Below are 25,015 nucleotides of genomic sequence, written 5' to 3'. Positions count from 1 at the left end.
GTCTCGGATTCTTCATACACCTCCACGAACAAGGCCTGGCCTCTAATACAATTACTTCTTGTAAATCGGCCCTGGCTAGACCACTTCTGTATACTTTTAAGGTGGACCTCTCAAGTGAAATCTTTAATAAGATCCCAAAAGCATGCACTAGACTCAAGCCTGCAGCCCCACCAAAGCCAATCACGTGGTCTTTGGACAAAGTTTTGCATTATGCTTTGAACCTGGACAATGAGGACTGTACTCTAAAGGATTTAACACAGAAAGTCCCTTTTCTGTTCGCAATAGCCTCAGGGGCTAGAGTTAGTGAAATAGTCGCCTTATCCAGAAATGAAGGCCATATTCAGTTCCTGGACTCAGGAGAACTGAACCTCTTTCCTGATCCTGCCTTTCTTTCCAAGAACGAGCTACCCACCAAGAGGTGGGGTCCTTGGAGAATCTGCCCATTGAAGGAAGATGCCTCTGTGCCCAGTGGAGTGTCTTAAGGGGACCGTCGCCATGGTGTTTTGACATAACTTTCAGAAATCGAAAATAGATTTATTGCTTCTTTGTTTGTGTAAACATATCGTACATGCTCCCCAGAAGTTTCAGCTAATTATTTTTACAAATAACGAAGATATGGCGGTCTTTAAATGATGACGTCATCCTTACTGTGTCGTCTGCATGACTGAGTTTGACAAAATCGTCTTTGTGTGTTATTTTTGCATATTTATAGCGATTTTTCACTTATGTTTCGAGATATCGCATGTCTGCCAGAAATGGAAGGCATTGGTAGAGCACAGTTGAACGAAATCTACTCCTACTCCTTATTGCGTCGTCTGCATGACTGAGTTTGACAGACTCGTAGTTCTCTCTCTCTCTCTCTCTCTCTCTCTCTCTCTCTCTCTCTCTCTCTCTCTCTTGTATTATTTAAAACTGCCATTTATACAAATACTATAATCTCTCTCTCTCTCTCTCTCTCTCTCTCTCTCTCTCTCTCTCTCTCTCTCTCTCTCTCTCTCTCTCGAATTATTTGAAACTGCCATTTATACAAATACTATAATAACAATGTTCAACTCTCATAGAATCAAATAATGGTTGATCTCTCTCTCTCTCTCTCTCTCTCTCTCTCTCTCTCTCTCTCTCTCTCTCTATCTATCTATCTCTCTCTCTCTCTCTCAATTTGAACTGCCATCTATATCAACCAAATGCTATCACTCCAAAATTAAATTTATGATCTCTCTCTCTCTCTCTCTCTCTCTCTCTCTCTCTCTCTCTCTCTCTCTCTCTCTCTCTCTCTCTCATGTTTCGAAATTTGGTAGAGGGTAGGTAAATGAAAACTACCAGCTACGAAAACATCAGCCAAAGTTTCCAAAGACATATAGAAAATATAATGCATGTGTTTGTTTACTTGAAGTTCGTATGTAGATTGTGCTTTCACAACGTCCTCTGGAACTTTATAGCAATGCCAATGTTACATAGGGTGATAGAAAGAACAAAAAGTAAGTGGAGAACAAGAAAAAAAAAACAAGGAAGAGGGAAACATGAATGAGAGTACAAAGCTGAAACCTGCTAACTAAAAAACTGGCAACAATGAGAAATCGCTAGCAACTGTAACATAAGAATAGTAAACTGAGGGTTCAAATACCTCGTTTAGGGTGCTTTTATGTAGGAATAAACAATAAAACTTATAATAATATTATCTTGATTTCTTTAAGAAAAGAAGCGAAAATTTGTTGCAAACCTTTGGGAGCTCATAACTCAAAAACATACTTATCCACACTTAGGTACATTTTTCTCACTTATTTGTTGTTCGATATTAGAGAGAAAGATATTATTGAAAAGAATAAAAGTTCTACAATTCTTTCAAGCAGAATTTTGATTTTATTTTTACTTTCTTTTTCACGATGATTTTGCTTCAAGGCGAGAAAAAAAATAAAAATTCATAAAAAAAATAAAAAGGAAAATAAAAATTACGGTTGACAGAATTGTTCAGTTTATAAAGTAGTTTTTATGGTATTAGATTCAATACAAATGGTGTTGCATTAGTGGGGAAAATGTACCTAAATATTTTTTTTAAATCATGATTTTTACTAATAAATCAAAGAGTTTTTAATCAAATGACTTGAAATTTTCACATGATGAAAGTATTATATATGTCTAAAACATATATAGAAATGGTGAATTGTGGATCATTAGAAAAAAAATGGTGGGCATGGCGGACGGTCCCCTAAGGTCTATTTTCAAAGAACTTTAAACTTCAAAGGAGGACAGCTCTTCAGAGGCGAAACCTCAGGATCAAACCTATCTTTAAGATAACTGAGAGCGAAGCTCACCTACTTTATTTGCAGAGCAGATCCTGACAGTACACCCGTGGGTCATGATCCGAGGAAAGTTGCTTCGTCGTTGAACTTCTTCCAACATATGGACTTTGAGAGACTCCGCTCATACACTGGATGGAAATCCTCCAGGGTCTCCTACAAACATTATGCGAAGCAAGTACACGAGATGAAACACTTTGTGGTGTCGGCGGGTAGTTGGATAAAACCCGTCGTCTAGTGCTGCGATGAACAGTGGACTGTTTAGGGACTTTAAAGTGCATCGGGTGCATGGGTATACCTACCCACTAGTGCAGGTCACAACTATGGTTGACATACTGTTCTGTGTAGGTGCATATCTGATCAATACACCAGTGCCGAGTGAACGTTTGCATTACGGTGTTTATGCATTTCCGAACATCTGACTATGTCAGATAGATTTGGTTTCACATCTCCATTGAGTGGCATTATTCTGATAATGTATTTATACATTTTTTCTATACGTGTTTTGGTGTGTTGTAATGCTGGATAAGATTCATACTTTGTTGGAACTACATTTGTTAATTTAGTTGCATAATAAAATACTTTTTGGGCTCAGCCATGTCGTCCTGATGGAAGGTTCCTTTAGGCAGCTTTCTAAGGGATATTTAGCTACAGTGATACTCCCAGAGAATTGACCATAGGTTTCCAGAATTCTAACTCCTGGCGCAATTATCCTTAAAAAATTCTTAAGGATATCGCATAATATCAGGGGACGTATTTCTTGATACAACACATGGCAATCTTCGCCCCAAATAGAGTTTTCGCTCTGAGGGGGAAGAGTGGCGAAATTGGAGATGAACCGTCATCAAGGTTACCCGGTGGATCCCCTTCCCGTACTACTACAGCGCCAACCATGGCGACCCATTCCTTTTGTCGTAGCGAATTAAGCACGGTGTATCTCCCGCTTGCTCTCGGTGTTTTGTTACTATTCTTGGATTTATCATGCATTTTCCAGCATCTTCATCCTCTGGAAAGTTGAGTATTTAATCTTTCCTTTGTATAATTTTTAGTTCCCTTCTCACAGTTAAATTAGCATAATTTAGATGTGTTTAGCGGAGTACAGCCATCACCGGAGGTGCCATTTTAGATGCTGTCGTATGCCATAAATGCTTATTTAGTTAGTAGTACGACGTTCCCTGTATTTAGCTTTAATGAATTATAGCTATTTAGGCAAATTATACAAGTTCATGCACGTAATATTTCCTCTTTTGTGAAACATTTCGATCGTATACGATAGGGTCTCGGAGATGTAGCGTAGCCGAGATCCCGACTCGCGTTAAGCTAGCCTAATGCGTTTTAGTATACTTTAGTAACGTTATTCCCGTTTATCCTCTTGTATCGCTTTATCAATTCTGTATTCTACTAATATAACTCGATACTCGACTCTTTTAGATTTAAGGATAAACCCTCCTTCCCTCTAAGTGCCGCCATTAGGCGGCAACCCTATCATTGGTCTTGCCATAGAGTAGTGTACTCCGGCTTGACTGGGATAGTGTTTCTGTCTTCCCTCTTTGCCAGTGAGTATCCCGGCTTTGAATTACGACAGTAACTCAGAGTATTCAGTCTTGTTGCCGGCAACTCTACCTATGGGGGATTAGTCATTCCCCTGCCGGTTTCACAGTTGCCGGCATAGGAAGCCCGGCTTCCCTAGTACACAACCGAAAGTACAGCTGCTGCCACCTTCTCCCTTGTGGTCTAGAAGACATGTCTTATATCCGGCAATGTCTTAGGCTGAGGAATCGTTATTCTTCTGCCGCCCAAGATGGCGCTGGGAAAGAAACGAGGTTTTCCTGTTTGCTGTCGACAGTTGGAGGCAGTCGTGCCGCCTTCTTTCTATGCAAAATATAAGACCCTTTTCCCTCCCCTTCTGTCCTTTAGTGACGGCCTAGCCGTCACAACATCTATGGCCGGTATTGTACAATCTCCCCGCTTGCCGGGTGGGTTACGATGACGGCCGGGCTCCTACAAAGGCGGCTTGATTGCTCCGGGAAGGTTGTGCCGGCCATGACGGCTGCCGGTGGGAGACCCCATACAACTTTGGGTATTCTTCAGTCCCTCTTGGACTGCCATCCACAAACCCTGTAACCGGCAGGCAGCCGGCAACAGATATTGTGGCTGGATGGAAGCTAGAATTAATACATTCTTTCCTCTTCCATTTGAATCCTCATTCTAGAAAGAAGGCAGTAGAGGCAATAGTCCCTACAACCCTAATTATTGTACTAAACTATAATATTACGGTAGCCCTTCTCTTCATGCTTTCTCTCTCTCTGCCGGCTAGGGATGTCAGGTACTAGCCTAGGCGGCAACATGCCGGCAGCACTACAGTATAAGATTATACAGTAGCCAGTATTCCTGCAGTATAGAAATACAGCAGTTAGAAAACTATAGTATATAATATACAGTAGTATGTTTTCCAACATATTCTGTGTATCCTTTCACAGTCCATTGCTGAGACCTCTAAACAATGTTGAAGTGAAGTATTCCTTCAATATCATGATGAGTTATAGATCATCAGAACATAATTTCCTCCCCCTTCAGTATTAATATTCTAATTGTGGAAGGGTTAGTGCTAGTATACACTAACTTCAGCTCTATATTCTTCAGCTCTTCCCCCCGAGATATCCCTGAAATGGAAATGTCTAATATTAATATTGAGGGAGGTCACAGCAATTGCCTGGGCAGGAAACACAGATATGTGTCTACCCTATTTCCTTCCTAGCTTACTATCCTAAGCTATAATGATAATAGCAAGTGCTATTTTTAATGCATGAAATTAATTTACCAGTGCGATAAATTACCCCATACTCATTTCACCTTTTCTTTCCTTACAGGAGGAGCACAAGGTGAATGGTGCAGTGATGTACTGCAACCACAAGAGTAGGAACTTTTGTGGCCATAACATGTGCAGGTCTCATGCCCCCTGCTCCATCGCAACTGAAACCCTGAGATACTGGAATCCCAAGGACTGCAACGTCTGCTCGGCCTTGATGACCGAGGGTTTCGGTGATCCCAAGTCGACGGAGTCGAGGGACCCTGTGAGGGAAAAGCTTTGGAAATGGGTACGAGGGTTCCAGAAGAACTCTCCGGGACCGCATCTACCCAGTGAAATGATGAGAAGCATGCTGTTCCTGAAGGCAACAGCTGATGCCGTCGTACCTCAGGCACGACTTGGGCCTCCTTGCATCCAGCTCGCAATTGAGGCCGACATCAACGAAGCTTTGAAAGGCATGGACATCCATCAGGAGAGGATGTCTGAAGTGTCCTCAGACACCGAAAAGGATCGCCTTCAAGAGGATCCTGAAGAAGAGGTGGCCCAACCACCTGCAGGAGACGAAGATCTCGAGGCAACAGAAGCGGAGGACCCCCTTCTGTCTGTGTCGGCATTCCAACCTGTGCCCTCAACGTCTTCGGCTCCTACCCCTCCACTAGACCCACTGGGTCAAGCGGTGATGGCCCAGATCACGATGCTAGTGGACTCTTTATGTTAAAAAAATGTAGATATGTGGAAGGAATCCCGTGAAGCAACCCTCATAGTCACTTCTCGTGGGTCTTTCAAGCGACCTAAAGTGTCTGACCTGTCACCATGCTCCAAAACCAATCCCTGCAGGTATGCAGAGTTTATGCCCATGATGAATGGGAAACTCTACATTTCGGAGAAGATGGGGGCCATCCCCCTGGACGACATCCAATTCTGGGCAAACCTTGCGGCTTATCCGGAATGTTTCATCTGGCTGAAGAGTGAGCCGGCATCTAAGGAAGAGACGGAACCAAAGGAAGTCATGGTTTTCGACCACAAGGCACAGGCTCTCTTGACGAGTAGCCTGAAGAAAGCAGGGTATACCAACTCCAGAGTTTCTGCACTGAGCAAGAAACACCCTACTTTTCTTGCTCCTTCATCAAGAGCTTTCCCATTCTCGTCAAAAGCTCTCCATAGTGTGCTGAAGGCAATTGATGCAGGCAAACCATGTCCTACGCTAGACAAGTGTAGGCCATTGTCTCTGGCCTTGCCCACGGATGAGAAGGATTGGAAGGAGGTCCACCTAACCTTCTCAGTTTCGAAACTCGATGCGAACATCGCAGGACAGCAGATCAGTGAGAACCTCCCGAAGCTGTCGGACTTTTTCCTAAGAAGAGAACTGGAGACAAAGAAGAGACTAGCCACCTCTCTTTCCTCCAGAACTGCATGGAGATGTGTGCAGGCATTGCTAGCACCCCAGACATGAACACAGTCCTGGCCAAGATGCACATGGCCACCCTAGTCAAGGACTTGTACGCTTTTGTGAAGGCCAGGAGGGCCTGCAGGGAGTATGTGTTTGCCAATGCAACGGTCAAGCACGAACCCAGGAAGCTGATCACTTCCTGTATCTGGGGCAAGGACCTCTTCCCAAAGGAAGTAGTCCAAGAAGTAGTCGCAAAAGCCGCCACGGAGAATAAGAATCTTCTCCAAAAGTGTCTTCTGAGAGAAAATCTTCCCCGGATACTGGTCCCCAACCTACGAGGAAGACAAAGAAGCCAAGACTACCTTCTCAACCTGTACAACATCCCACGGTCACCATGACCACGGTGCCCCAAGTGGTTGCTCAACCACAATAGCCTTTCAAGTGGTGCCTCAACAGCTGGTAGCCCAGTCACCACCCTTCAACCCAGGTTTTGAAAGGCACACCACTACCTTTCGCCCGAAAGGAAGAGGATCTAGACGGGGCTCCTCAAGAAACCCCTCACGAGGTAAGGGAGGACGCGGTCAGGGTGGCAAACCCTCAGGACCATCCAAGCAATGAGATGCTCCAGGTAGGAGGGAGGCTCCAACACTTTCAGGATCGTTGGACCTTCGATCCCTTGGCCCACAGCCTAATCAAGAATGGACTAGGATGGAAATGGACCAGATCTCCACCTTCATTTCCTCAGTTCTTCCAACACTCCACCCCCTTACTGGAAGAATATACCTTAGAATTCCAGGGAAGGCTGTTTTGTGTTCCCAAAAAGGACTTGGACAAACTCAGAGTCATTCTAGACTTGTCTCCACTCAACAAGTTCATCGAGAACAACAAGTTCCGGATGCTCACCCTACAACACATAAAGACCCTGTTACCGAAAGGGGCGTACACACTCTCAATAGACCTGGCAGATGCTTACTAGCACCTTCCAGTCAGTCACCCCTTCTCCTCCTACCTAGGATTCAAGCTACAGAAGACAAAGTATGTCTTCAGAGCCATGCCCTTTGGACTAAACATAGCCCCAAGGATTTTCACGAAGCTTGCGGATGCAGTCGTACAACAGCTATGCTTAGAAGGCGTTCAGGTAGCTGCATACCTGGACGACTGGCTGGTGTAGGCAGCATCCAAGACTGCTTGTCTGCAGGCAGCCACAAAAGTGATCCATTTCCTGGGACATCTGGGCTTCAAGATCAACTACAAGAAGTCTCGCCTCTCTCCAGCTCAAGAGTTTCAATGGTTGGGAATCCATTGGAACTTGCAGTCACACCGCCTCTCCATTCCACCAAAGAAGAGGAGAGAGATCGTGGGCTCTGTCAAGAGACTACTGAAATCCAACAGGATCTCAAGACGCCAACAGGAAAGAGTACTAGGCTCTCTCCAGTTTGCAGCAGTAGCAGACCCAGTGCTAAGAGCACAGCTGAAAGATGCGTCAGGAGTCTGGAGAAGATATGCATCAAACTCTCAAAGAGATCTACAGAGACCGATACCAACCTTACTGCGATCACTTCTGAAGCCGTGGTCGAAGGTCAAGAGCAGGGGTGGGGAACCCTTTTTTGGATGAAGGCCATCTTGCAATTCCCCAATGCTCCTTAAGGCCGCATAGAATTTATTGGTTATTTTATCCTCCAAGTAATTTATTAGTAATCAAAAGAAAGAGTGATAGTTTTATAAAACTTTAAAGCATTACAATTTCAAATATTTGAATCAAGTACTTTTTATACAAGTAATCAGTAAATGAATTACATTGAAAACTAAATTTTAAAATATTTCATTCAAGTTTGGGTAGTTTTCAAACTACCGCAAGTAAATGAATAATAAATATCGAAAGCATGTCATTTCAAATTACTTTAGTTACGCAAGTAAGTTCTTTGTATTGAAGTGATAAATAAAATAATATTAATCTTTTGGAAAAGAAGCTTATAAATATCAATAATATAACCTTTTCAAATATTTTATATTGGCAAGTAGGTACTTTTTAAGCAATCACATGTCATAAAAATGGAACATCCCAGTAAAAAAATTGTATTTGTTTAAACACACATAGCTGTTTTCATTAAAAAAAAAAAACAATTATTTGCTTTCTTAAGATGTTCAATAAATCCCTAGTTTTTAGCCATCATAGCTGGAACACCATCAGTGCATAACTTACTATAATAAGGAAGTAAAATTTAGTCCTCCTTTGTGACATTGCTTATTGAAGTTGTTAAAATGTCTGTTCCTAAGGGAACTTGTTTTTCATACAATCAAAACTCATCAGTGAAAGCACAAATAAAATATTTTTATGCCAAAAATCTGGAACCTGTTGACTCATTTAAAACTAACAGAGACCACAGTGAGGAGATGGACAAAACAGGAACTCTCTCGTCCATCATACGTTAAATCACTCACTCACTGCAACTAGCAGTTTTTCTTTGTCAGCTACAACAGCTGTTGCAGCTGACAAGGAAATATTTCTAGTTGTATTAACTTAGGATTTATTGAATTCAAGGAAAAATTGCTTCCATTCTCTGGGAGGTACATCACTGAACACAACATTCCTATTGTCTGTGTGTACATATTTGTATGTGTGTACATACAGTAGAATGATTTCAAACACACAATATTTAGTGTCAAAGCAGAAATATACTACACAGACTGTTCATATATCAAAGGCCGTAGAAGGCTGCACTTAATGGTCCAGAAGGCCATATGCGGCCTTAAGGCCGCAGCTTCCCATCCCTGGTCAAGAGCCTAGCAAAGACTATTCCCTTACAACCACCTCAACCATCGATAGTCATCCATACGGATGCCTCGATGGAAGGATGGGGAGGTCATTCCCATCAAAGGAAAGCTCAAGGGACCTGGTCATTCCTGTTCAAGACCTTTCACATCAACATTCTGGAGGCCATGGCAGTCCTCTTGATGTTGAAGAAGCTATCCCCTCGCAGATCAGCCCTCATCAAGCTGGTCTTGGACAGCGAAGTGATAGTGAGATGTCTAAACCGACAAGGCTCGAGATCGCCCTACATCAATCACGTGATGTTAGCCATCTTTCGCTTAGCAAGAAAGAAAAGAGGGCACTTATCAGCAGTTCACCTACAAGGGTTCCGCAATGTGACGGCGGACGCTCTATCCAGGCTAAAGCCGATAGAGTCGGAATGGTCCCTGGACGCAGACTCATACTCCTTCATCTTGGAAAAGTCCCAGAACTGCAGATCAACCTCTTCGGAACGAACGTCAACAAGAAACTACCTCGATACGTAGCCCCATACGAGGACCGTCGGGCAGAGGCGACGGATGCCATGTCCCTCGATTGGAACAGATGGACTCACATCTACCTGTTCCCACCAACAAACCTCCTGCTGAAGGTCTTCAACAAGCTGAGATCCTTCAATGGAACAGCAGCAATGGTGGCACCCAAGAGACCCAAGAGCAATTGGGTCCCTCTGTTGATAGAACTGAAGTTGAGGCTGTTTCCTCTACCGGACCCAGTTCTATCCCAACTGGTTCAGAAGTCGACTGTCTTCGCTTCATCACAGAGAACCCAAAACCTTCATCTCATGATTTTCTCACCTTAGCAGTCAAGAAAAGGTTTGGGATCTCGAAAGACAGTATCGACTTTATAGAAGAATACAAGTCAAAATCAACCAGAAGACAATATGAATCGTCTTGGAACAAGTGTGGTAGCTTTTGTTAAAGCAAAAAAGCCGACGGAAATCTCGATAGACTTCTGCCTGTCCTTCTTTATCCACCTTCATGAACAAGGCTTGGCTTCCACCACAATAACTACGTGTAAGTCAGCTTTGACTAGACCTCTTCTATACGCCTTCCATGTGGACCTGTCGAACGAAATCTTCAACAAGATTCCAAAGGCATGCGCTAGACTTAAACCAGCAGCCCCTCTGAAGCCCATTTCATGGTCTTTGGACAAAGTCTTGCACTATGTTTCGAACTTGAACAACGAAGATTGCTCTCTAAAGGATCTAACACAAAAAGTGATATTCCTGTTCGCTATAGCCTCAGGGGCTAGAGTTAGTGAAATAGTACCCCTATCAAGAGACGAGGGCCATATTCAGTTCACAGAAGTGGGAGAACTGAATCTTTTTCCCGATCCTACTTTTCTCGCCAAAAACGAGCTACCCACCAAAAGATGGGGTCCCTGGAGAATCTGCCCTCTGAAGGAAGATGTCTCTATATGTCCAGTAGAGTGTCTAACGGTCTATCTTCCTAGAACTTCAGACTTCAAGGGAGGACAGCTCTTCAAAGGTGAAACCTCAGGATCAAACCTATCCTTGAAACAACTGAGGGCAAAACTCACCTACTTCATTCGCAGAGCGGATCCTGACAGTACACCCGCAGGTCATGATCCGAGTAAGATTGCTTCCTCGCTGAACTTTTTTCAGTATATGGACTTTGATATACTCGGGGTGGAAATCCTCTAGAGTCTTCTATAAACATTATGCGAAGAAAGTGCACGAGCTGAAACACTTTGTGGTGGCGGCAGGTAGTGTTATAAAACCTGCCGTCTAGTGCTGCGATGTACAGTGAACTGTTTGGGACTTTTACAGTTTGGGTGAAAGGTGTTAACAACTTTCAGTGTAATGCCTTTTATTAAGGGTCACCCTGGTACCTCTGGGACTGTTCTTTATAGGTGTAGAATCAAACCAATAACACTAGTGCCATGTGTACATTCGTACAGTGTTGAAATTCATCCAACATTTACAGTGAAATTATCTTAATAATTTTACAATGATTTCGAGTGGCAATACTTACTAATATATTTCCTCCCTTACAGGTGATAAATATATATGTACCTTTAGAATGTTGGCTGTATAGTATATGATTCTATTTTAATACATTTGTTGTTATATTTATGTTTTCTATATAAATAAATGTATAAAATGTATTCGCGTCTTATTCGCCCCATAAGTAGCTGAATAAAACTAGACAGAGTTTCTTACTTATTTTCCTAAAAATAAGGTAAACACTTGAAGGTGCCTATACGTGGGAACATAATTATGGTAAGATGATTTCATTTGTTCCGACATATATACAAACCTTTTCGCTTCTATAGTCAGAGTTGACAGTTTCCCTGCAGGGGGCAGGAAGCCCTAAGATTGCTCCAAACTTAGGTGGATATGACGAATAACGGTACCGTCGTATATTTATGTGGTCTGGGCGACCATATAGAAGCTGCCTCAAGATTAAGGCACTTAGACAAACCCACAGATAGAGTACTTTCAAGTAATTGTCTGGTAAGCTTCCATCAGGACGACATGGCTGAGCCCAAAAAACGGATTTTGAAGCAAAGCGAAAAATCTATTTTTGGGTGAGATAGCCATGTCGTCCTGATGAACCCGCCCTCCTTTTCTAAAGAAAAGGAGTATACATATGTAACAATCCCCACCCGAAACTACTCTATCTGTAGCCTTCCATGCTTAATTGCAACAAGGAATGGGTCGCCATGTTTGGCGCTGTAGTAGTACGGGAAGGGGATCCACCGGGTAACCTTGACGGCTCCCCTTCAATTTCGCCACTCTTCCTCCTCAGAGCGAAAACTCTATTTGGGGCGAAGATTGCCATGTGTCGTATCAAGAAATACGTCCCCTGATATTATGCGATATCCTTAAGAATTTTTTAAGGATAATCGCACCAGGAGTTAGAATTCTGGAAACCTATGGTCAATTCTCTGGGAGTATCCCTGTAGCTAAATATCCCTTAGTAATCTGCCTAAAGGAACCTTCCATCAGGACGACATGGCTATCTCACCCAAAAATAGATTTTTCGCTTTGCTTCAAAATCCGTTTAACCGTATTTGCGTCATATTACTGCTCTCTCAGTTATAAGCTAATAAAGTATACTTCAGTTTTATTAGAAACCCTATATGGTACTCAAAATTCTTGAAATCACAATAATGTTTTCTAAAGGAATAAAACTTACACTCTTAAGGTAAGTAAAAAGGTTTTCCCTTTGTTCCAATGGAAAATACGAACCTTGAATCCTTATTGTCGACATTGACATTTCCCTGCTGGGGGCAGGAAGCACTAAACCAGCTCCAGGTTTAGTGGATGTGACAGATCTCTAGTAGACCAGATAAGGAAATCTATTCAAGGTAGAATGCACATACACAAACCCATAGCTAATAGTAATTTCAAGACATTCTCTAGTATACTTCCATCAGCACGACATGGCCTGAGCCCAAAAAACGGATTTTGATCAAAGTGAAAAATCTATTTTTGGGTGAGGGGGCCATGTCGTCCTGATGGACCCACCCTCTTGCTGATCCCTCCCAAAATATCTTTATCTGTGGCCATTTCCACTTAATGGCAAGAATAGGAATGGTGTCACAGTCGTAGTCGGGAAGGAGATCCACCGGGTACCTAGATCGGCACCCCTTTCTTTAGCCACTCTTCCCCCTTACATCGATGAGTTAAATCTATTCGGGGTGAAGATTGCCATGTGTCGTACCTAGTATACGTCCCCTGATATTATGCAATATCCTTTATTGGATACTCGCGCCAGGAGTTAGAATCCTGGAGACCTTTGGTTTAATTCGCTGGGAGTATCACTGTAGCAAATATCCCTTAGAAGACTACCTATAGGAACCCTTCCATGAGGATGACATGGCCCTCTCACCCAAAAATAGATTATTCATTTTGATCAAAATCCGTTTTATTTCACGTGTGGAGTTTTCAGGCCACTAGATAGAGTACGTTTTTTTTTTTTTTTTTTTTTTTTTTTTTAGATTGAAGGTTCGTAAACTATGCCATCAAAGTTATTTACAGGGGGTTTAGGCTATGGCTTGAGTGATAGCACTCCTTTTCCTCCCCTGCTGATCTTTTAGGAAATACTCGTAATGTAGGGAGACTTTCCCAGAACATTAAGTTCCCCCTCAACAATTAAATAAAAAAACACAAATTTCTCCACAATTATTATAAGAATTATTATTATTATTATCATTATTGTTATTATTATTATTATCATTATTATTATTATTATTATTATTATTATTATTATTATTATTATTATTATTATTATTATTATTGTGCTGATGCCATACTTTCAGACAATGACAATCATGATTGTCACAGTCAAATTTGCATTGACTTGCCTCTTGAATTTATGTGAATAAGATTAGTTTCTCCAACGGGCTGCCAATGCAAGAGCCATTGTCCAGCAAAAGGCTGGGCAATCTGTCAAGCAAGTAGTTTCTCCCCTATTGTCACTTAACAAATATAAAGTTTTCATTTCTCCAGTCATTTTCTTTGGAAAGATTTTTAGTTTAAAACTTTGGATGTCAAACCAAGACTGTGATTCACCCACTTGATTTTGAATTTGTTTTTGGCTGGAATTATTGCTGAGACTTGACTTTTAATTCATCGCGTTTTCTTTGCAATAACCCCCACCTCTTGGGTGAACAGAATTTTCTTTACTTTACTTTTATTCATTTGTTTTTATTTGTTACATACATTTAAAGTTAACTCTTACATTTGTTTATCTTAATGCTTCCGTAAAGCATTGATTGCAGTTTTAATTTTCCCCGCATTTTTATATGTACTTTTCACATGCTTGATTTCATTGAACACTTACTGTATTTTGTTAACTCTTATCTGACGCATCATTGAAGGAATGACTTCACTCATTCCTGCAGTACATTCAGCTCCTGCGTACTAGCAAGTACTTCGCATTGCATTTGCCTAAACAGACCCTGAAGCCTTTGTATATCAGCTCAGGCCAGTTCTCCCACGTGCATAGAAAATGGGAATTTTCTTCCCCGTAAAATTATAGTTACGGACGAAACAACATTTTGAACAGGAAACAATAGTTTTTCCTGTAGTTTATAATATGCCTTTACTGTTTTTTACCTTCCTTTTAACTGCAAATAAACCGAAAACCCTATAGACCGTCTAAGAAAGAGGATGTTTTTCAAAGATCTAAAGCTTTTTGCTTCACCGTGTGCTTGCTACACTCGCGATTAAAGAGAATCATTAAGATCCTATATACTGGCAAGCGGTATATGCCGAGTTACGCACGCTAATCCCATTGATTATTATTTCTTAGATAATTAGGTTTTTATTTGCAGTGAAAATAAGTGTCGTTTTCAAAGAAATGGCCGGTTTTTTTTATAGGAAACACTTGTTTTTTTGTAGAAAAGCTTTTTCCGTTTGTAAATATAATAAAACCGTCTTCCCATCTTTTAGTACATTTCTTCTGCAAAAACTCTACACAAGGACACCAACTAACCTAAACTTTCCCAACCTAACCCTACAAGCTGTATCCTTACCTACTTACCTATCTGGGGGGGCTAACGGCCCCCTGCGGTCCTCCTTACACTGCCGTATTGCTAGTCGGCCATCATCACACATACAGGTGGCTGCTATCATACATACACCTCATAACAATTTTCCTCCCTTTCTTCCTCCCTTTATCCCCAAGGTGTGAAGAATTTTCTTAACTCGCTTTTTATTTATGTATTTATTTTTAGCTTAAGCCTAATGTACTGTAATTACCCCTGATATTTCTGTAATTACATTTTTTTCACTTTACGTTTTCGTTTACTGAAACACGGGCAAACTACGGTAAAGTCGCCGTTATACATATGCTCCGTTTTGGGACATCACAGCAGTGGAAACATGGAACCAAAGCCATACACCTCGTATTCTGGTTCTTTTCTTAATCTACGTGTTTCGAGATAAAATTATTTCCCTGGGTTTTAATATGATTTAAGTAGTGCAAGTTTATAAGCGTCTTGTTTTTTATTTCTCGTTACCGACCCAGGTCTGATTTGTTTTAGCATATGTTTTGCCCATCGCACCAGGCCTTTGCTATCTAACCCTTTTAACTGATTCATTTTGGTATGCCAGATTATTTAGGATTGTTATTGTGTATGTTACGCTAGAGTTGCAAGATTTCTCTTTTTGTTGGAAACCAAAAACCTACCCAAATCTTACTCTCTACAGGAGTATAATGTCCTGCCTGAATGTCCCGATATGGCAACTCAGCGAGCATAGCATACACAAAGCAAGGCTCATCTGTGTGGAAGCTGAACCAAGGTGAAGTCCCTTGACCCAGATTTCAGTCCATTTGTTTGTAAGCTGGCTGCTCATACAGGTGTACAGCTGTCACACTTGCCGTGCTGTCACTAAATTCCGGTTTATCCTGGCTTTTATTTCCCCCCTGAACCCAGCAGAAAACCAACCCATTTCCTGAAGAGGAGCCATTGGGCGAGAACAGAGGAGGAAGGACCTGAACCAGTGGCCCTAGTCATCCAAGCAGTAATTAGTGGCTTTTACCGGGGTGGACTGGCCAGGTTGAAAGTGTGTTCCAATGACTGCCATTATTTGAACAAGGACTCTTCAATTCTGAAGTTAGTGCAGGTAAACACGTGGTGTAAAATTATAATATAAGTATATGTTTTCCTTACGTATGAAGGGAACTATTCCTGACTCGTGCATAGCATGCTGATACAGGCGAGGCAGTCTGTTTGTGTCCGAATCTCGTAAGAGATGCACCATCTCATATTATACTCCTCAACGAACACTGTGTCTTATTGCCTATTGCCATCCTCCAATCCTAAACATCCTACATGACACAGTGAGTTACTTATGTTCTTAATCAATCAACATGCCGACACCACGAAGACCTACAGTTCCTGCCCGAAGATCTGCTGGCCTGAGGAATCCCAACCAACCAGCTCTTCGTGATGCCGCACATGCACAGTTATGGATGGCGCACCAGCAGCGTGTAATCGAGACCCTCCAGACCGGCCTTGCCAATGTTGCCCCACCTGGAACACATAGTTCACCGGTTAGGGTCCTAGCATCCGCAGCCCCTGAAATGTGCGAGATAGAGATGTCAACGGCCACGTTCCGATCATGGCGAAGATCATTGGAGTGTTGGCTCCAACTTTGCAAGTTGGCAGCCAATGAGGCCATGCAACACGTGAAACTGTATTGCACACTGGCGATGCAGCGTGCCCATCATACCAGGTATAGCACAGAAGTTTGGAATGCCTTTTCGACTGAGGAGGCATTGGACGCCATTTCTAACCTCGTTCTACATACAACGAACCAAGAAGTGCAATGGTTAGAGTTTTTTAATGTAGCCCAGGACCACAATGAGTGTGTCGGTGATTTCTTTTTACATTGGTCTCAAAAGGCTACAGATTTCGGATTTCAGTGTCCTAAATCTGATTTTAACCTTTCAGAATATATGTTGTTAAGGAAGCTCATAGTAGGGCTTGGGGATCAAGTATTAAAAAAACAAATACTCCAATCATGTGGGTCTTTCACGAGTGTAGATAGCTTGTGAGCAATGTGTTGTGCATTTGAAGCGGCCAGGCTGGATGCTTGTGGAATGCAGCAAAGATGGCAACAGGACACAGAAGTCGCGCCACTTGATGTGGAAAGTGGCGCCAATGCCATCCTCGAGACAGCTACCATACATGCGGTGAGAAGCCAACCGTCACCGAACCTCATCGCCGCTAAACGAATGTGCAGAAATTGCAGAGGGAGTCACGCCCCAGAGGAAAGCGCATGCCTGGCAAGGTCTATTCTTTGCCATAACTGCCAGAATACTGGCCATATCAAGAGATATTGCAGAAGCAGGAAGATACCACCGGACTCTTCCATGGCCTCGGTAGTGACAGGGGTAATTGTCGCTGCAACTCAGTGCCTCTAACAACCCACTGTCATGGTCAAAGTGGCGGAGGGGAAGGGCCCCAGGTTCATGAAAGTAAGTGCCGTCGCCGATACAGGAACACAAGTATGTGTTGCGGGCACGGAGATGTCATCATTCTTCAACATAAGGCCTATGCTATATGCATGTCATACTCCAGCAGCAGTTCCCAAGCATTAGGAAGTCAAGGTGAAGGCTCAAACTGAAGAGGATATACGTAAGGGAGTCATCCAAGAAGTCCCCCCAGGAGAGGAGACAGAGTGGTCCGCACGAATGGTCATGGTGGCAAAGAAGTCAGGCCACCCTTGACGCACAATGGACTATCAACGCCTAAATTGCCTCGTGTAGGAGGGAGACCCATCGCACCCCAGCACCATTTGATATGGTATCTGGCATCCCCCAGCACTCTTACAAGATGGTGGCCGATGCATATTGGGGATTCCATCAGGTGGAACTCGACAAGGAAAGTTGCTGCCTAACGACGTTCATCACACCCTGGGGCCTCTTCCAGTACCGTAGAACCTCTATGGGCCCGTGTTCAGCATCAGATGCCTATACAAGACGATTTGACGATGCCATTAAGGACATGCCACGTAACTACAAGTGTGTAGATGATACCCTCCTGTATGACAGTGGGGTTGAAGAAACCTTCTGGCACATCTTCGATTTTCTGGCAATATGTACGGTAAAAGGCATCATGCTCAAGCCAGAACAATTCAAATTTTGTAGAAGGGAAGCAGAATCTATTGGATTTCATCTAGGCTGGGAAGGCTATAAACCGACTGAGGACAGCCTCGGCGACATTCGGAAGTTCCCCATGCTGCCCACGCCCACCATCACAGATATCAGATCATGGTTTGGTTTGGTCAACCAATTGGTGCCATTCCTTACGGCCGCACCCATCATGGAACCGTTCAGGGACCTACTGAAGAAGAAACAGACTGGCAAACATGACAAATTTGTAGATAATTTGTATTTTTCCTAACTATACAAACCTTAGCTATTTATTAGAGGTTATACTTTCGGCGGAGCTGAATTAATGAGCCATTGAAATTTAGCGAATATTAACTACTCACACCGCTAGTTAGCGGGGGTAGGGGGGTCGCTTGCTACCACTCCCATTCACACACCTGTGATTTAGCTCACTTTGCTTGTGTTATGGGTTCTGATTGATAAGCTGAGGGTAATTATCCTTAGTTTATTATACAAGTTAAACAGCAAGTTATACAGCATTGCCGAGCCAACATATGTAGAGCGGGGGAGAATGCGGAAGACCCTGTGGTCACGTGACTTACCCAAACATAAACAACAGATATCATTTACAAACTTAGACAGCGTACCAAACAATATTCATACACTGATTACATACGAAATCCTGACCACAACATTCACATATTGTTACATCTCCCGTCTTTTACATTTTCTCAACAAAATCTTGGAAGAACTTTTCTTCTACATAAATGGTCCCTGCAACATACATTTAATCCTACATACCTAATTGGCTCTTAAAATATATCACAAATAATCCTCAAGATATTGAGGTTTCCTTACAACACGACCACTTCTGGTTCTTTGTGATTCTAAGTTATCAGCTTCAGGAATTATAAAAGATTTATTTGCAACATCATTCGTATTTACATCAGTTTCAATTTCAATATCAGAATCGATATAATTATCAGTTACTGTCTCTGATGTCTTTCTCAAAAATTTACGATTTCTAAAATATACTTTGCCTTCTACTTCTATTTTGTATTTCCTTTTTGCAACCTCTTTTATTACCTTACCTTTCTTCCATTCCTTTTTTCCTGGAACTGGTTGTACACGGATGACATCACCTGGTTTTAATGAGACTAAATTCTTACATGATCTGTTATAATATTTAGCTTGCCTAATCAATTTTTTAGTTTGAACTTCTGGTACCCCATCAACAATCTTGGGTTTAAGTAAATTTTCTGTTATAGGTAATTGACTTTTAGTTCTTCTACCAAAAAATCTTTGAGCAGGTGAAGAGTTAAATCCCTCAGTTGGATTGTTTCTCCATTCAAGAAGTGCTAATAAAGGATCATGGCCATCCTCCTTTGATTTTGTGAACAACTGTTTCATTATTTTTACTGCATTTTCAGCTTTGCCATTTGACTGGTGGTGGTAAGGGGATGATTTTACATGTTTAAATGACCATTTCTTTACAAAAGTTTGAAATTCACTTGATGTAAATTGTGAGCCACAGTCACTTACTACAATGTCTGATATACCATAGCGTGAAAAATTACTCCTTAACTTGCTTACAACATTTGACGCTAACATATTTTCCAATAAATTTATCTCAAAATATGATGAATAATAATCTACCTAAATCAAATAGTTACAATTGCCAACACTAAAAATATCCATTCCAATTTTAGACCAAGGCCTAGAAGGAAAATCATGTCAATTTAAGGATTCCTTGGTTTGTTTACTACCATACTTATTACACACCACACAAGAAGAAACATAATTCTTTATATCTGCACTCATGCCAGGCCAGAACAATATATCTCTACCATATCTAACAGTAGCTTCAATCCCATTGTGAGCATAATGAATTTGTTTCAGCATGTAAGACCTTAAACATGATGAGACTACAATGCAATTACCTCTAAATATTATATCATTATCAATAGTAAGTTCATCCCTAAATTTAAAAAAAGATCTTATGGTTTCAGGAACCTCTATACAATGAGTGGGCAAACCTTTTATAATGGTTTATTTTAATGTTTGCAATGCAATATCACTTATGGTCTTTTGTCTAATATCCTCAAGTCTTTCATTTGTCACAGCAACATGTTCTGTCATATTTACATTACCAACCTCTTCAAATAATGCAATTACATCAGATTTATCAGCACCTGAAAATGTATTCGACAAGAAATCTCTACTCAATGTATCTGCTATATACATTTTACTACCTGGTTTATACTTAACACTCAAATTAAACTTCTGCAATTGCAATAACATACTTTGTAACCTCTTGGGACATTTCATTAAAGGTTTCTTAAAAATACTTTCCAAAGGTTTGTGATCAGTTTCTACAATAACATCTTTGCCATAAAGGTATTGATCAAAACGAAACGCTGCAAAAACAATGGCTAACATCTCTTTTTCTATTTGAGCATATCGCTGTTCTGTTTCAGTTAACGATTTAGAAGCATAAGCCACTGGGTGACCGTTTTGCATTAGGACAGCACCTAATCCTGACATTGAAGCATCACACTGTAAAGACACATTACAATTACTGTCAAAATATTTCAAGCAAGGAGCTTCAACAATTAGTTTCTTAATCTTGGAGAATGCTTCATCATGAGAAGAGTTCCACTGCCATTCAACATTTTTCTTTTCCAGATTTCTTAATGGCTGAGTTACTTCTGACAACCTTGGTAAAAACTTTGAAAGATAACCATCCCTAGAAATCTTTTCAATGATTTAACATCACTTGGCACTTTTAGACAATTAATAGCTTCAATTTTCTTTGGATCTGGACAAACACCATCCTTTGTTAGCAAATGTCCAATGTACTTAACTTCAGTCACATGTAATTTCATCTTCTCTTGATTTAACTTGATGTTTTCTTTTCGGCATCTTTGTAGTAACGCTAATAGGTTCTTATCATGGTTTTCCAAAGCTTCCTGATCAGTATTTCCTTTGCCATAAACTAGGATATCGTCTGCTATTACTTCTATGCCATCTAAATTATGTAAGGCATCATGCATTCGTCTCTGGTACTCTTCTGGTACCGATGATATACCAAAAGGCATTCTCTTCCATCTATACCTACCAAAAGGCGTATTAAATGTAGTCAAATAACTTGACTCTTTGTCAAGTTGCACTTGCCAAAATCCGTTCTTTGCATCAAGTACTGAAAATATTCTAGCTTTACCCAATCTTGGTAAAATTTCCTCAATTGTTGGAAGTGGATAATGGGGTCTCCTGATAGCTTTGTTCAGATCTGTAGGATCTAAACAAATCCTTAAATCTGAATTAGGTTTTGTTACTAAAACCATGCTAGAAACCCAATTTGTAGGTTCCGAGACCTTTTCAATAATGGTACCTTCCATACTACTTAACTGCTGCTTCATTTTTCTCTTAAGGGCAAAAGGAACTTTTCTTGGAGCATGGATCACTGGTGACACTGTATCATCAATATTTATCTTACATGGAGGTCCTAATTCCCCCAATCCTTCGAATAAATCAGGAAAATCAGAAATAATCTTGTTTCTATCTAACACTTTCGGAGAAACCTCATTTATTTCTTGCTTAGCACTTGGGTTATCATTCACAAGAATTTTGATCAATTTCAGTCTCTGTCCATCCTCATAACCTATTACAGAAGAAACATTTTCCTTCACTACATAGAAATTAAGTTTATACTGCTTTCCTTTCCTTTCACACATTAGAGTTTTAATTCCAATAGTCTTGATTGTTTTATTATTAAACACTTTCAGTTTGATGCTATCACCAATATCTAACTTATCATTGCCAATCACACGCTTCAATTCTCTAACACTCAAAACATTGCACGTAGCACCGGAATCAATCTGAAAATTTATTTCTTGCTGATTTACAGTCATGGTTACATACTGCTTTCTTTCATGAGACATAGAAATGTTTCCTATTGATTCATTTATTGTGCTAATTTGCTGAAGGTCACTATCACTGTCCTCATTCTCTTCACAAGTTTTCACTTTTTCAGAGTTCCAATTAGTATTACACTGTTTAGCATAATGATTCTTTCTCTTACATTTGGCACACACTTGACCATATGCTGGGCACATCTTAATTTTATGAGTCCTGCCACAATACCTGCAATCTTTTATTTCCTTGTCACAATTGTACTTGGGCTTAATTTGAGGATTTGTGTACTTATTTTTCATCTTCCACGCGACATTAACTTCCTCTTCTTTAGTATTGCTACTAGTCATCTGCTGCTTTTGCTGAATTCGCATTTCATAATTTTTTACAAAATTCACAGCCCTTTCCAAGGTCATTGGCTTTGTATCCATCTGCACATGATCCAGTAATTTCTCCCTAGCCTTATCATCATGTAAATTGAGGATGAATTGATCCCTGATCATTTCTTCTTCATTATCATAATTGCAAGTTTTGCATAGAATTCTTAAATGAGTTATGAATTGGTCACAACTTTCATTAGATTCTTGTTTCCGCTTGAGAAATTTGTATCTTTCCATGATTATATTTGATCTGGGACTGCATTCTGCATCAAATTTCCTTAATACTATATCTATCTTATATTTATCTCCATCTGCATCCCAAGACAGTGTATTATATTTCTGAACCCCTAATTCTCCTATAACATGCAAGAATGTTGCTACCCTTCGTCTGTCAGCTTCATTGTCTAAGCCAATGGAATTTCATAGTTAATAAAAGCTTCTTTAAATTTCTTCCATTTGAGGGCTACATTAGTACTTGCACTAAAGTCCATAGGACTCGGTGGAGTTAGCTGTACATTCATCTTTATGGTACAAAACTACCTTAATTATGATGAGAAAAAAAACTTATCCCACTGGGAAAAATCATGCACGTTGGCAAAAGGCGTAGCCTAGGACATCAACAAACTGGTCCGTTACTTGTAAGTTGTCACTTACCCTCATTTCTTCTTTAATCCAGCTTATATGTAGATAAGAACCACTCCTGACACTATGTTATGGGTTCTGATTGATAAGCTGAGGGTAATTAACCTTAGTTTATTATACAAGTTAAACAGCAAGTTATACAGCATTGCCGAGCCAACATGTGTAGAGCGGGGGAGAATGCGGAAGACCCTGTGGTCACGTGACTTACCCAAACATAAACAACAGATATCATTTACAAACTTAGACAGCATACCAAACAATATTCATACACTGATTACATACAAAATCCTGACCACAACATTCACATATTGTTACAGCTTGGAGGTAGGACTTCAAGGGGGATAGGGCTGGCAGGCAAGTTTGTATAAATCGCTAAGTTTTGTATAGTTAGGAAAAATACAAATTATCGACGAATTTGTCATTTGTTCCGTAACTGGAATACAAACCACGCTATTTATTAGGGGTGACTCACCCATTAGGAAGGGTGGACGTCCCTACCAATCTGGCTTTTGGCTTTACCTGGGGGCTCCTTATCTGAGTATATTAGTACTAAAAAATAAGGAGTCCCTGCCCTACGCAAGCTGTGTGTTAAGACATGCAGAAGTGTGACTATCTAGGTAAAGTTATTACGAGTTTATTGTAGAAAAAACTGATGTAACCAAGACTTTCCCAATACCAGCTCGCCAGGGTATGGGGACCAGTATTAGTTTAATACTAGGTACACAAGGGAGCATGGTTTACCTGCAGTGGTTTGAGGTCAGCTTATACAGAGAACCTAGGATGCTGCTTTCCCCATGAGAGGGTAGGATGAAGAAAAGAAATAAGAGACAGTCAAATCTTTTCATTCACGGAGACTAAAACCGGGTAACAGTGCCCTCAACCTTCTGCTACTTGTCCAATAAGGAGCTTGAAGTATACAACCAGCTGTTGTGCAGCCATCACCGGACCAATAGAGATTGTATCGAGTTTCTGTGGGTCACGTCTTGCAGGAGAAAGGTTGTGAAAGTCACCTGGAGCATTCACAACTTTTCTTGTAAAACCTGCGTCACAGAGTAATCCGCTTAGAAGGGCCAAGGGCATAGCTATGCCCCTGACATCGTGAGTCGTCATGTTGAGATGATGTTTTGGTGATCATCCTTTAGTCTCTCCCAGTGCTGATGACAAGAAAAGGGACCCGTTCTCTCAAGGTAAAGTCTCATACCATACCCTGGGTACAATAACGGATGATCTGGATCGTCCGTTACCGAGTGGAGACTTGTGTAGGATCCGTCACCTCTGGAGACTGTCTGGCGACATACTTGGGGACAAAACTGAACATTGCCTTTCGCCCTTCTCATTAACGGGCGATGTCGAAAGAGAGACCATGAAGTTCCTTGACTCGTATGGCTGCGGTCAGAGTGTGTAGGAACATTGTCTTCTTAAATCAGGTGAAAATTTGTTGCCTGGTGAAGTGGAACATAAGGAGGTCTCTTTAGAGATCGGAGAATTTGAACCATGTTCCGAGAGGAAGGTCTCTATTCCGACTGGAGAAAGGCAAGTTGTAAGTCCGTATGAGTTAGGAAAGGTCTAGTGATGAGGGGATGTCCCTTCCTTTCAGTATGAAGGTGAAGGATCAAGGTTGAGTGATCATGTTTACCCGTTGAAACTGAAAAGGGGGTCTTTTCCTCTTGCATATACTCGAGGATTCTGCTATTGCTGGAATAGAGGTATCGAGTGGAGAGAGACACTTCCACATGACACCAACCACACAATACGTTATACTGCCTGGTAGACTGATGTTGAGAAATTCCTCAGATATCTAGACAACCTTTTCGCAACTTATTGCGAAAAGCCTCTGTGGAAGAGGAGGTACTGGGTAGTCTCCAGGCGTACAATCATAGCAAAGCTATAGCTTGTGGTAGGTGTCGAAGTGGGTTGTCTGTGATGTGGAGAGGGTTCTCTTGGAGACGATATCAGGAGCTGCAAAAGGTATGAAAACCGTTCTGCGTAATGCCATAGTGGGGCTATGAGAGTCCTTGAGAGGCTGACCAATGTTCAAGCCTTCTTGAGGGCCCTTCTCCAGACAAAACAGGGACAAGACGTAAACGTCATTGTCGTATCTATCGTTGTTGGCCTGTTTATTTGCCAGAGAGCCTTGGGGTCTAGGGTTGGAGAGCAACGGCAGCCTGAGGTTCAGGGGAGT

At 41.3% G+C, this 25,015-nt stretch overlaps 1 long non-coding RNA gene across 1 annotated transcript in view; it reads right to left on the bottom strand.

Annotated features, from left to right (window-relative positions):
* LOC137648628 (uncharacterized) overlaps positions 1 to 23,099 on the bottom strand; it is a 139,849-nt gene extending 116,750 nt beyond the window's left edge. Inside the window, exon 1 of the long non-coding RNA XR_011045664.1 lies at positions 22,846 to 23,099. This is a non-coding gene — a long non-coding RNA (uncharacterized lncRNA). The remainder of the gene's footprint in view (positions 1 to 22,845) is intronic.
* Between the last annotated feature and the right edge of the window lie 1,916 nt (positions 23,100 to 25,015).

The sequence above is a fragment of the Palaemon carinicauda genome, chromosome 10 (assembly GCF_036898095.1).
Source record: "Palaemon carinicauda isolate YSFRI2023 chromosome 10, ASM3689809v2, whole genome shotgun sequence".
Classification (NCBI taxonomy): Eukaryota; Metazoa; Arthropoda; class Malacostraca; order Decapoda; family Palaemonidae; genus Palaemon; species Palaemon carinicauda.
This window is presented reverse-complemented; position numbering and strand designations above follow the sequence as displayed.